Source organism: Macaca nemestrina, chromosome 11 (genome assembly GCF_043159975.1).
Source record: "Macaca nemestrina isolate mMacNem1 chromosome 11, mMacNem.hap1, whole genome shotgun sequence".
Classification (NCBI taxonomy): Eukaryota; Metazoa; Chordata; class Mammalia; order Primates; family Cercopithecidae; genus Macaca; species Macaca nemestrina.
In genome coordinates, this window is record NC_092135.1 from 77,558,117 (window position 1) to 77,572,529 (window position 14,413).

General features: G+C 38.2%; 1 protein-coding gene across 7 annotated transcripts in view; it reads right to left on the bottom strand.

The window, feature by feature from the left end:
* Nucleotides 1-14,413, bottom strand: part of LOC105499530 (zinc finger protein 385B) — a 415,582-nt gene that overhangs the window by 190,203 nt on the left and 210,966 nt on the right. The window contains exon 1 of one of the 7 annotated variants that reach the window (XM_071072998.1): nucleotides 7,678-7,696. The exons of 5 other annotated variants lie outside the window; for them this stretch is intronic. The gene's annotated coding sequence lies outside the window, so the exon portion shown is untranslated. Of the gene's footprint in view, nucleotides 1-3,109; nucleotides 3,414-7,677; nucleotides 7,697-14,413 lie in introns of those variants that run through there. One more of the 7 variants, XM_011772124.3, reaches the window with a different exon arrangement.

Here is a 14,413-nt window from a genome sequence, read left to right on the forward strand (position 1 = left end):
GAAGATGGGTGATTTCTGCATTTTCACCTGAGGTACCTGGTTCATCTCATTGGGACTGGTTGGACAGTGGGTGCAGCCCACAGAGGGTGAGCCAAAGCAGGGAGGGGCATCACCTCACCTGGGATGCGCAGGGGATCGGGGGATTTCCCTTTCCTAGCCAAGGGAAGCTGTGACAGACTACCTGGAAAAATGGGACACTCCTGCCCAAATACTGTGCTCTTCCCAAGGTCTTAGCAACCGGCAGACGAGGAGATTCTCTCCCATACCTGACTCAGCAGGTCCCACACCCATGGAGCCTTGCTCACTGCTAGCACAGCAGTCTGAGATCAAACTGCGAGGCGGCAGCCTGGCTGGGGAGGGGCATCCACCATTGCCGAGACTTGAGTGGGTAAACAAAGTGACTAAGAAGCTCAAACTGGGCAGAGCCCATTGCAGCTCAACAAGGCCTACTGCCTCTAGACTCCACCGCTGTGGGCAGGGCATGGCTCAACCAAAGGCAGCAGATAACTTCTGCAGACTTAAACATCCCTGTCTGACAGCTCAGAAGAGAGCAGTGGTTCTCCCAGCATGACGTTTAAGCTCTGAGAATGGACGGAATGCCTCCTCAAGTGGGTCCGTGGGTCCCTGACTTCCATCTAGCCTAACTGGGAGACACCTCCCAGTAGGGGCCGACAGACACCTCATATAGGCATTGCCCCTCTGGGATTAGGCTTCCAGAGGAAGGATCAAGTAACAACATTTGCTGTTCTGCAGCCTCTGCTGGTGATACCCAGGCAAACAGGATCTGGAGTGGAGCTCCAGCAAACTCCAACAGACCTACAGCTGAGGGACATGACTGTTAGAAGGAAAACTAACAAACAGAAAGAAATAGCATCAACATCAGCAAAAAAGTCATCTACACCAAAACCCGATCTGTAGGTCACCAACATCAAAGAGCAAATGTAGATAAAACCACAAAGATGGGGAGAAACCACCACACTCCAGCCTGGGCAACAGAGCGAGCCTCTGTCTTGAAAAAAAAAAAAAAAGAAGGAAAACGTGGCACATGTACCACATGGAATACTATGCAGCCATAAAAAAGGATGAGTTCATGTTCTTTTCAGGGATATGGATGAAGCGGGAAACCATCATTCTCAGCAAACTATCACAAGGACAGAAAACCAAGCACTGCATGTTCTCACTCATAGTTGGGAATTAAGCAATGAGATCACTTGGACACAGGGCAGGGAACATCACACACCAGGGCCTGTCAGGCAGTGGGGGACTGGAGGAGGGATAGCATTAGGAGAAATACCTAATGTAAATGATGAGTTGATGGGTGCAGCAAACCAACATAGCACATGTATACCTATGTATCAAACATGCATGCTATGTACATGTACCCTAGAACTTAAAGTATAATAATAATAAAAAAAGAAAATTAACATGAAATCCCAAATACAAAATTAGGCAAGAAAGTGAATATTTATTAAGGTTGAGGGAAAGAAATTATAGCAAGTTATTTAAATATAAAAAAGTTAGAAAAATGCAGAAATCAAAAAATATGAAAAATAATATTTTTATAAATGTATTGCCTGTTACACTTCTACATTATTCCTACATTTTTTGGTTGCCTACTCTTTGATCCCCTTTTCATATTGTAATAATTTTGTGATATCACTCTATAGTGATATGAGAAAGATAATTCAGGCTCTCCTCTGGTATGATTGACCAGACTTAAATTTTTGATATTGGAACACATAAGAACTTGTGACCTACAGAAACATTCTCTTATTTGTAGGACTCTTACAGTTTGTGCCTTATCAGAAATTTTATCCTATAAAATTTTTTAAAATCACATAAAATTTTATAAAATGTATAAATTCTATTTTAAGCAACTACCCCCCAAAGAAAAAATGTATGATGAATTTATAATTGTATACACCAGTATATTATCTAGTATATTTTTGATAGGTGAGAACTTACAGTTTTACTAGAGATCACTTAGAACAAAATCGTCCAGTTACAAGTTTACATGTTTGGTGATGGAAAATTTTCCACAGAATAGCTTCTGGTTCTGTACATTGTAATAACCATTTCTCATTTATTGACTATATACTTCTAGGACTGGGTGCTGTAGGGTACATTTATAATACAACATAGCCACTGGCCTTGCTGGGAGAGTCAGCTGAGTGTGTGGTAGAATCTAGAAGCCACTCCTTCACTGGCATAGCTGGCAATAGCTTAATTATACACAGAAGTGACTGCAGACTTTATGCATATCCTACTAAACTCTGAGTAAATGTGTCTCCAACCCTTAGTCTCCTCTGCCCAAAGCTACCCCCAATATCTCCTCTGCCCAAAGCTACCTACCTCCAACACGAGGAAAAGTGAAATGAAGGAAAAGCTGGAATGGAACGAAGCAGTTGTCTTAACCAATTGTGGTTAAAATACCTCACTTTAGCAAATATTACGAAAACATATGATCACACAGACATACTTCTCAGGCCCTCACAGGGCCTTGGAAGAACCCATACAAGTGAGGGGCTCTGAAGTTTAAGCTTCATTGGCTTCACACTAATCATTTGTCTGGAGAGAATCATCACCTCACTGTTGAATTTCCAATGGTTAATCAAAGCATTTTGACCTTCCTATCTAGAATGTTTTTACAACTCCTTGAACATTTAGCTTTGACTCTTTGACTCCATCCTCAGGGGTCCTCAGTACACACACACAGAAACCAAGCATATAATACTTTTGCACTGTTTGTGGAACAAAAGAGTAATTGTGTTGAGATCATTTTTTTCTTATTGCATTGGTGGAGTGAATAGTTAATATGAATCTATAGCTTATAAAGAGCTGTTTGTGTATTAAAAATACATCTATATAAATATATCTAGCCACTCTTGGCTGAAACCCAAGAGCACTACAACTAAAAACATAAAGAACTCATAGCAAGTAATTTCTAGTTATTATTTTGGTTAGTATTCTAGCATACTCACTAGCAACAGTAGAAATGATGTCCTTGCTTTAGTTGTAGTAATCTATGCCTGTCAAGCCTGGGAGTTGCCAGCAAATATTTCAGGAAAGTTTCCAGAGCTATTATTAGATATAATACAGACTTTCCTACCTAGTTTTCAGCCATGAGATCTCTGGCAGATGCCTCAGTGATTATAGTGGCAGTAATGCTTGGCATCCCGACACAGACAGCCTGCTCCAGGACCAGTGACAGCAACTGACTGGGATTTTACAGGGGGAATTTTTATTTTTATTTTTCAGATACTTCAACACAAGGACAAGGTCATTCCCAATGCCAACACTTCTAGTTAAGCTTTAACTTATCGTTATGCATCAAAAGAACTGAGATAGAGAAAAGCAAACAGCTCCCAAACCCACAGAAGGCCCAGTTACCAAGGAAAAAAAAAGTCTTTAAATTTAGTATTAGGAACTCTGAATATCTAGAATACAGTTTCAAATTGAACATCACCACCACTGAAATCACAGGTAACATTTATTTGGGACTTACTATTCATCAGGCATTGCACCGAATGCCTGCAGTATCCTGATTTTGCAGATGAAGAGGACAAGGCAGTGAAAGCATAACAAACTTGACCTGGTTGCAACTAGCAAATGTGGGGTGGGGTGGAGACCGGGATTTGCCTTTAGGCAAGCTAATCCCAGAGACAGATTGTTAATCACTACTCCATATTGCCTTGCAGTATTAGTATACTTGAAAAAAACTCTTGATATTAAAGTTGGAGAGGTAATAATAATTAAAATCTTTGTTAGTACAAGAAAGAAAAATTATTTATGCTTTTTCTTTCTTAAGTTTCTAAATAGATCACACGTATGAAGACAACACTGAATTTGGACTGGATTTTCATATAGCTGGCAATGTAACATTTAGGTTTCTTATCACTTAAAAGCAGCATTTATGTGCATATTCAAAACAGATTAAATCAATAATGTTGGAAAACATTCTTCAATAGACTATATTAAAAAACAAATATGAGAAAAATTGATTATGAAAGATGAATAAATTCGGGGTCTTCTGTACAACATTGTACCTACAGTTACAATATTATATTGTGCACTTAAAATTTGTTGAGTGTAGATCTCACATTAAGTGTTCTTATCACAACAAAATCAACTGAAAACAATAATGACAACAAAACCCCTAAGCCTGTATCAACCTGTGAGAAGAAAAAGGAATAATTAATTTACATGTTTGTTTTTTAAAAGTCTTCTGACTATATGGAGAGAGACAAATATTCTAAGGACAAAAAGAATTTTAAGAATTTTCAAATCTGGCTCAGTAAGTTTGTTGCTGGTAGCAGTCCCGGTGTAGCAAATCTGAAACTATTTGGTGTGTGTTGTAGGACTGAGGAAATAAGTAAATATGTTGATATTGTGGTGTACCAGGATTATTACTTGGGAGAATGGAAATGCAAATATGAAATGCAGACCCAGTAACGCTGAAATGAAATTGATGGTAGCAATATAGCAACACTATACCATATAGCTATAATACTACTGTGTATGCATGTGTTCGTTCTATTACCCACTGAAAGGACCTAGAAGCAGGCCACTCCAGGAGCAATAAGCAAACCTACTATCTAGACCAGGGTTTCTGAATACCATTCCCTCCCTACTAAAAGGGACCAGGGATGGGACCAAGTTAGGGCTGAAGTATCTAGATGTACATCTGAATGTACCATGGAGGATGTGCTGAAACTGACGAGGACAAGTCAAAAAGAAACAAGCCAACTCAGAAGGGCTCCTGCTGATGATCACATTTGGTACAATTTGAGTATCAAAATGAAAAATTACAAAACTAGATTATAATACTATTGAATTGAGAAATGGTCAGGGTCAGTGGCTCATGTCTGTAATTCAAACAGTTTGGGAGACTGAGGCAGCCTGATTGCTTGAGCTCAGGAATTTGAGACCAGCCTGGGCAACAAGACAAAATCCCATCTCTACAAAAAATACGAAAAAATGATCCAAGCATGGTGGCATGTGCCTGTAGTCCCAGCTACCCAGGAGGCTGAGGCGGGAGGATCACCTGAGTCCAGAAGGTTAAGGTTAAGGCTGCAGTGAGCCAAGATGGTGCCACTGTACTCCAGTCTGGGGACAGAGTGAGATCCTGTCTAAAAAAAAAAATAAAAAGAAAAAGAAAAATAAGGAGAGAAAGAAAAGAAAAAAATAAAATGATCAAAAATGGTCAAAGGGTATTAAGATTAGTTAGACAGGATGGAGTCCCAGAGATCTATTGTATAGCATGGTGACTACAGCTAATAATAATGTATTGTACACTTGAAATTGCTAAAGGAGTAGATTGTAAATCTTTTCACCACAAAAAAATAAGTATGTGAGTTGACGAATGTGTGTGTTAGTTTGATTTTATCATTTCACAATGTATACAGATATCAAAATATAATATTATACACTCTATAAAGTTACTTACCAATTATGCCTTAATAAATCTGAGAAAAAACAAAATTATCATGTTAAGAAGGTATAATAAAAAAGAAAAAGTATATCCAAAAGTACACAGTGATTCTAAAAAATTTAAGGGTAGAGGAAGGAGGGAAAGCCAGAAAAATGAACTAATAAATGTAAAAGTAATGGTAGAAATAGAAAAGTAGAATTTCACTGTCACATGTAATAGCCAATTCAGGCAATGATCATCAATGGATATTAAAACCACTCGGGAAAAATCTGGGAAACAGAATATTCACACAGTTTCCAAGTATCACTGTGCAGATTACATTTGCATTTTTAAGAAGCTTCTTTACAATGAAGAAATCATGCAGACACTATCTTTATCTTAACATTGTCAGTAATGAAACACATTGACAATCTTACATACTCTGAGAATGACCATGGGAAGGACACAGCATTACCTGTAAAGATAGCTTGTCAAAAATGCTTAATCTTAATCTAATCATGAGGAAAGAATCAAACAAATCCAAAAGGAAGGACATTTTGCAAAACAAATAGCCTGGATTTTTGAAAAATGTAAATGTTACACAGAACAACAATAACGAAAGTTGAAGAACTGTTTAGTTTAAAGGAGATCACAAAGATCTGATCATTAAATATAGTGCATAATCTTGGATTGGATCCTAGGTTGGAAAACAATTACCTAAATGATATTATTGTAGTAATTGAGGAAACATGACAAAACTGTGTGCTATATAGCAGTACTCTATCACTACTACTTTGTCAATATTTCCAGGTATTTTGCAGAGAATGTTCTTGTTCTTAGGATGTCCATGCTGAGGAATTTAGGAGTGAAGTGTCTTGTTATCTGTAATAATTCTCAAATGATTCAGCATGAGTATATATACGTATTAATGATATATAAATGTATGAACAAAACTATATGACACATTAATCAACATTCTATAGAGTTCTAGAGGGTAAGAAAACAAATGTAAGTGTGGAAAAATTAGTATTTAATAAAGTTGTATGAAGGAGTATATGGGTGTTTTCTTGTACTATTCTTGCAGTAGGATTTGGTTTGAAATTGATCAAAATAAAAAGGAAATTATAATGGGAGTCATTTAAATTCAGTTTGAAAAGGATGATCAGCAAATTGCTAAGTGGAAAGAATAAGACAACCGCTGCTTTGAAACAGCTTATGGGGAGCAGTGGAATAAACTAATGAACTCAGTAGGTCCCGTTTGGTATTATGCTTAGTTAACTGAGTAAAAACCAGAACAACAACAACAAAACTTAAGTAACATATTTTAACGTTAGCCTGAACAATTTTTAGTTTCTTCTTTGTGAACACAATGGTGTAATAAACACCACCTATGTCAAACACATGGATCATTTGGTGCAAAATTCCTTTCTCTGGTTTCCAGTTTCAGTTATGGATGTACTTTCTCTCTGAAAAGAGTTATTTTCCCTTAACTTTTATTACGGATCTATTAAGCACAAATTTTCCTAAATCCTCTTTGAATCTTTTTTTAGAGGTCTGTATCTACATTATTTCCATAATGTGACCACTGCATAAAAAAGACTATTTATTATATTTTATTTTCTGACTTAGAACTCCACAGGTATTTCTCTGTGCTGCTTTACAGAGATCTGATGAACAGGTGTGTTTGGTCCTAGCCATATGCTACAAAGTTTTATAGTCTTCAATCATATTCCTTTGTTTTTTCAGCCTGAAGGAACGACATTCTAATCTTTTTAATCAGTCTGGTTATTGCCACTTCAATGTCACCCACTCACTTTTAATTGCCCTTCTCACACCTTCCCCATGCAGTTATATTTTTCTGCAGGCAAAACAACTGAAATAGAACTTATTTCTCCAAGTCTCTTTATACAGGCTAAGGTGCATTTACCGTTTCATTTCCCAGACTTTAATAATTTCTGACAGCTTTTTTTCCTAATGAAATATAACTTTTGTTTGCAGCTGTACTTCAGCTTGTTAGTTCAAGGGACAAACTGTAGGACTTTTCCTGAAGCAGAAATGGACTCTTGGAAATTACCATTTTAGAAATATAAAATATAATTTAGATTTTCTCCCCTAAAAGCATTATGTTTCACATGCATACAACAAAATTGAACCTCTATGGTCCCAAAATATTCAGAATCTATTTGTGATACTTTTAATTCTATGACATAGCCCTTAAAAAAAATCAATTTACAGCCAGCTTGTCCCTGTAGGGAAATCTTACCAACCAGAGCAAATCTTGTTCAGCCCTTGAAGTAGCTGAGCTAAAGGAAGGATGAGCCCTTTTGTCCCAGATGCCACGGTGTAGAATGGACAATGATCAGAGGCTCTCTTGTGTCCTGAGATGCTTTTGATGAAGGTGGGAAGAAGGTACATCTGTTAATGATTATCTGCTTCCCATTATTCCTTAGCATGTGTGGGAACAACGTGTAGCTCCCTTAGTGGCACTGTCTGTCTCAAAGTTTGATTCAATTGTAACAGGCAAGTTATTAAGTACAGCATCTTGCAAGGGGCTCTGAGAAACCATATGAAACTGAAGGCTGATTTAGAATGAAATTGAGTTTTCAGAGATATTGAAAACTTTGGTTTGAAAGAAAAAAATATCTACAGTAAAGATAGGTATACTTATAAGCCACACATCCTTAGTACCACAAAAATCACAATATTAGAACCTCACGGAATCATTTGGTCTTGTCTTCTACCTTCAGATATTTAAAATAATAGATGCCTTAAGGGAGTAAATGGGAGTCTTGAAGATCTCTAGGGCATAAGGCACACCAGCTTCCCTTCTAATGGTCAATAATGTTCTTCCTCTAGTTTCATTTACATCCTCAAACGTGGAGAAAAGTGATCTTCAACTAACTCATACGCCTGAAGACATGAATCAAGCCACACCTTCATCCGTGTCCTCTCCTGTCTCAACAACTCCATTCGTCTTGTTTTTCCTCATAGAAACTATTTTCTATATTGATCTTAGCTATTCTTGTTTGAACCAACATGAAGCATAATCTAGCAATTTTGCAAGCATAGTCTGTAGATCCCTAAGGGTCCCAAGACACCCTCAGAAGGTCTGCAAAGTGAAAACTATTCTCATAATAACACTGTTTTTATTTGTCTTTCTCACTGTGTTACCATTTGTGCTGATGGTACAAAAACAATAGTGTGTAAAACTGCTGGTACCTTAGGAAGAGTAAAGGCAGAGCTGCCAAGCTACTAATAGTTTTTGTCGTTACCACCATATAGTTACAATTTTAAACAGAAAAGGAAATTTCTCTTAAGAATGTCCTTGGATAAAGTAGTAAAAATGATTAATTTCATTAAATCTCAACCCTTCAGTAAACATCTTTTGAATATTCTGTGTGGCAAAATGGGAAGTATGCACTAAGTATCTCTGCTGTGTGTGGAAGTATCATGACTGTCTCAACAAAAAGCCCTGGAATGACTGTTTCAGTTGTGAGCTGACCTAGCTCCTTTTCTCATGGAACACAATCTTCACTCAAAACAGTGATTCACAGACAAACTATGGTTATTAAGATTTGGGTATGTGACAGACATTGTCTCAAAAATAAATGAAGTGAATCTATCACTTCAAGGGAAACTATTTTTTTTTTTTTTTGGTCAATTACAACATTTGGACTTTCAAGCAACTTTAGTATTCACCACAGTGAGCCTGAAAACCTCTCAATACTTAATACTTACTGATAAGTATTACTTAACAACACTTTTCTGATAATATTGATGATGATGTCAATCAATGTGATTTTTTTTCAGTATTACATAAGGAAATATATCAACATTTAGATGCTCTGTGTGTTTCAGAAAACTAATATTCTTCAAACGATCAATGTGAGAAATTACAGAATCATAATTAAAAGATCCATTCAAAATGCAGACAGGCCAATGCATTTAATGGAATAAAGTACGAAAATTTGCTGATACAGTTTCAGATTCCAGGTTGTTACTGAGGACCACTCATCTAGTTCTGTTGTGGTATCAAACGGAATGAAATACTGCTCAGCCATAAAAAAGGAAATGAACTATTTATACCTGCAAAAACAAGGATGAATCTCAAAGAGTTTATGCTAAGCGAAAGGCCAGTTTCAAAAGGTAGCATACGGTATGATTCAATTTATGTAACATTCTGGAAAAGGTAAAACCATAGTGGTGGAAAAGAGCATAGTGGTTGCCGAGGGTTAGGGATGGAGAGACAGTGTAAGTAAGTACAAGGGTATAGAATAAAATAAGTTTTTAGAGTGATGAAACTGTTTGAATTGTGATTGTGGTAGTTTCATGAATCTCTATACATATGTGTTAAAACTCCTAGTTCAAAAAAGTCCATTTTATTATTAAAAAATGAAAAGAAATCATACAGCACAATGTTAGCTCACAGATGATACTTCAATAAATGTTATGTTTATAAATGTTAAAAACATTCAAAATCCCGAGCACCACTCTAAACCTGCTTAATTTGATTCTCTGAGAAGACTCTACACTTACAAACAAAACGCCCCTCACCCCACAACTATTTTCCCTGATGATACTCAAGTTTAATCATATTTGAGAACTGCTAGTCTGGCAAAAAGAATATGGAATCTGAAATCTTGGAGTTTGCTTCCAGTTTGGCTTCTAACTGCTATATAGGAAAGCAGGCATAATCCATTCTATGATCTAAATGGATATTTAGATGATCTAAGATATTTTGAAGATCTCTGTTAGTGCCACCAGCATTCGATGAAGGTAATGTTAGCAGTTCACTTGCCTTGCTTGAATGATTGCTATCTTCAGCCCCTGTGCCAAGATTTATACCCAATTATCTAATTTAAACCTCAGAACAGCCCTACCAGTTAGGTCCTAAACTTTTACCATCATATGGCTAGATCACAGTCAGACCACAAACTGCATGCACACAGTCACTGTGCAAAACATGCTCTGCATCAAAATTACCAACTTGTTGATATTTACCAAAAATAGATGAAACAGAAAAGCTGCCTTTTGTTATATATTCTATAAGCCACAAATCTTTTAAAACTCAATAAGAGAGAAATATATTTCAAACCGTTTCCGGTGAAAAACTTACTCTCATTGTGAAAGTTCAAATCAAGTTGCCAACTATTCCAAAGATAATTTTGGCCACTTTTTATTCCTATAATTTCCTGAATTATAGGTGGTAGGACTGGGGCATTAGACTAAAATAAAACATGAAAAAAGTCTCAGCCCATCACCTGATCAAATAAACATGCTCATTACTCACAGACTCTAACACTTGCTGTGTGTCCTTTTTCTTATTTTCCTAAAAAGCATCCCTTTGAGCATCTGACCACAGTGTGTTTGAAATGGTGATTTCACTTTATAAAACTTCCTGTCTTACAGTCCCATTTTATATACTTTGTTATATCTCATATGGATCACATAATTTGTTCAAAGTTTGTTATAAACTGTTTTAAAAATGTAACATTTATACATACTATAATTTCCCATTATTATTTATTGGCAAGAGATGGCTTTATGCTGAGGCAGAGTCATCCATCTCTAGAATTCTTGTCAGAGAAGGAGTTGTCAGAATTTTAATTGCAGAGGAATTTGTGAAAAACATTAAAATAAGATTACCACTTTATTAGACTTACAGCAAATGAAAGAAACATCTAACTTCAATGTGGCTCAGCACGGCAGCTGGAACAAATTCTGTGACTTCCAGGAGTCATGTATTGTGACACCCAATCTTACAAAGCAGAACTTTGTAATTTCTGACAGTGTGGTTGAGAAATGCTAAACTTCCAGGGCTGGCTCTTAACCCATTTTTATTCCTAATACTAGGGACTGCTGATACAATGAAGCCACCGCTGTCAAATAACTATCTATCTGGAGAAACATCCGTACACCACCAATATTTTATGTATTTTGCCATACTTAATGATAACAAGAACTAATATTGACTGAGGTCTACCTAACAAGCAATATGTTAAGGGTTTCATTTGCACTATTACCTAATGTAACGAGGAAGAGTTCTGAGGTGGCCCCTGGGAACTAACGACTCTTAAGACTCGAGCTTTATGGTTCTCCCACTATAGTTCATGAAGATTCATACAGTGCTAAAAGCCAGGAGACTGCTTATGCAATCTAAATGCCTTCCCCATCCTCATCTCAGGTCCTGGCTCATGTATCCCTTCCTCTGTGGAGCTTTCTTTCTCATGAGCCCAGCCTGATACATGCTCTCCCTTCTTGAATTCCTATAGGGCAGGGCTCATTGATGGGTGTCAGTTGCGACCTCTAGAATCCAGGCCTGTGCCCCACTTTCCTGATGGGGATGATGAAGGGCAGGCCTTATGAAACTGTATTTTTATTCATGCCCAGATGCACTCTTTCTCTGTAGAGGGCAAAGGTTTTCATCTGGTGACAAGAGTGGCTCACAACCCTGGGGAAGTTTAAGAACCACATAGGGTATAATCTGTCTCCTCCTTTCCATTGCCATCCCCACCTCAAGCCAGCTCCTTCCCCCAAACACTGTAATGATCTCTGGCTGGCTCTCCTGCCTTTGTCTACCTCTCCTGAATTCCATCCTTCACAATGCTGCGAGAGTGAGCTTTTAAAACCTAAACCTGGCTGGGCGTGGTGGCTCACGCCTGTAATCCCAGCACTTTGGGAGGCCGAGGTGGGCAGATCTGAGGTCAGTAGTTCGAGACCAGCCTGGTCAACACAGTGAAAGCCCATCTCTACTAAAAGTACAAATACTAGCTGGGCGTGGTGGCAGGCGCCTATAATCCCAGCTACTCAGGAGGCTGAGGCAGAAGAATAGCTTGAACCTGGAAGGTAGAGGTTGCAGTGAGCCGAGACTGTGCCACTGCACTCCAGCGTGGATCACAAGAGCGAGACTCCATCTCAAAAAACAAACAAACAAACAAACAAACAAACAAGCAAAAAACCCCGAACCTGATGTCATACTTCTGTGTATTCTGTTACCTACTTAACAGTATTTTGAGCACAGGAGGCGCTCATTAATATCCATTGAATAAGTGAATGAATAAATGAGCTCCTGCTGACAGCCTGAGCCCTCAGCCCAAGACCCAAAATAAATCTCCCTGACTTGCTGCCTGTAAAACCTTCAGGTTCTCTGAGCCTATGGGCTTGGCACTTTATCTGGTGTAATGAAAGATACTTTAACATGCCAAATTAAAATTGTAGCCTACAATTTGCAAAGTGAGTACATTTACAAAATTGTGCTCCTACTTTAAATGTCATGAATAAACAGATTACAATCAGGTCAGCAGGTATTTTTGAGTTTGCTTAAAATGGCAAGAGTGTCCTCCTCTGGGGAAAATTTTCCAAGATCTATTGCATGAATAAATTTATAAACTATTTAATATGTAATCAGAGACATCGATAAAGCTATAACCCATGAGCAGCCAACTTTTAGGGATTAAAATTTCATACCAACATTACTTTTGCTTATCAGTGTCAGATGTCACAGCGCTGACTTTTAGACAGACAGAAACAGACTGCCTGCCCTCTGGGTCAGGCTGACACAAACTCGCCCAGCAGCACAAACCTCCCATACCGTGTCTTATCTATATGTGAATAGAACACCCAACAGCTGCAAATTTCTACTGCAGTCTGGAGCATTCCCCAGAGACAATTGCCTATGTCTGTAGTTAGCATGAAAGAATCTAAGAAACCTTAATGTGGCTAAAGTTGTCGCCATACTATATGTGAACTCTCAAATTCCCTGAGCCCTGAAGTTCCTTTAATCTTTTATGGATACATAATATTTGTACATATTTATGTGGTACATCAACATTTTGTTCATGCATATAATAAAATCAAACCATGCTATGGATGCCCTGAAGTGTCCAGCCCATTGCCACTTAGAGTTGTCTAGAGCCCTCCTACCCAACCCCGGGCCTATATACCATACTGCTGAGTCCTGGTCCTGAGTCTGACCCGGAGATCACTGAGCTCTAAATAAGTAAGAAGTGACAAAAGAGGACCACAATCTCCTGCTTTAGTGACTATGGTATTGGAATGAGGTTTCTCTTAATAGCAGCTTTGCCAGAAATGAAAAGAGAAGGTATGTGGCTAGGAGTTCCCAGGGATAGGAGAAACCAGGAGAAGATATTCAAGTACACAGAATTTTCCTATAGGGTTCACAAGTTAAGGACTACCTACATTAAAAAGGCAAAACATACACTAACAACACCACTAATCACTGATTACTCTCACTGGGGGGAGAGAAAGAGACTCAGAAAAGAGAGATGAGGTGGTCTAAGCCACTTTGGTCATCAAAACATTTAGAGATCCTATTTTTTATTCCTCTGTTATCATTATTCAAATTAAAATACTGGCAGACAATGATCTTATAAGAATTCACTGTCTCCTTAATTTTCTTGAGTAATTCCTTTCTGAAGTTATTAGATGAAACAGAGCAAGGTATAGTCTGCATCACCATGGGGGTGGGGGACCCTTGAGGACTCAGAAAAGGGGGGTCAGAACGGAGACAGAAAGGTAACTGTGGCAAAGCAGTGCCCAGCATAGGGAGTCAGGGCCTCCAGAGGACAATGAAGGTGTCCACACATGGGGGCAACCCGGTGGGGTGAGGAGGATGTCCATGCTAGCGGGTGGAACTCAGCTTGCCATGGGGTATTGGCGCATGGGTGGAATAGGGAGGACTTCCACATGGGGGTAGAAGAGTAGGGTGCTGGCAGCCCCATGTGGTGTGTCAGAGCCCAGATGGGACGAGGAGGCATCTAAGCAAAGGTGGCAGTGGCAATGAGAGATGGTTACACAGGGGTGTTGATCAATTTCATAAATATATTAGGATAATGAGAACCAGCTTCTCACTCTTGGAGATGTTATAAATAGGGAAAGGGAAAAAATAAGAATACACTGTGTGGTATCGGATTGGAGGTATCAGTGTAAAGTCATGGTTTTCAACATACACTGACAGATATAATGGACATACATGTGCACATG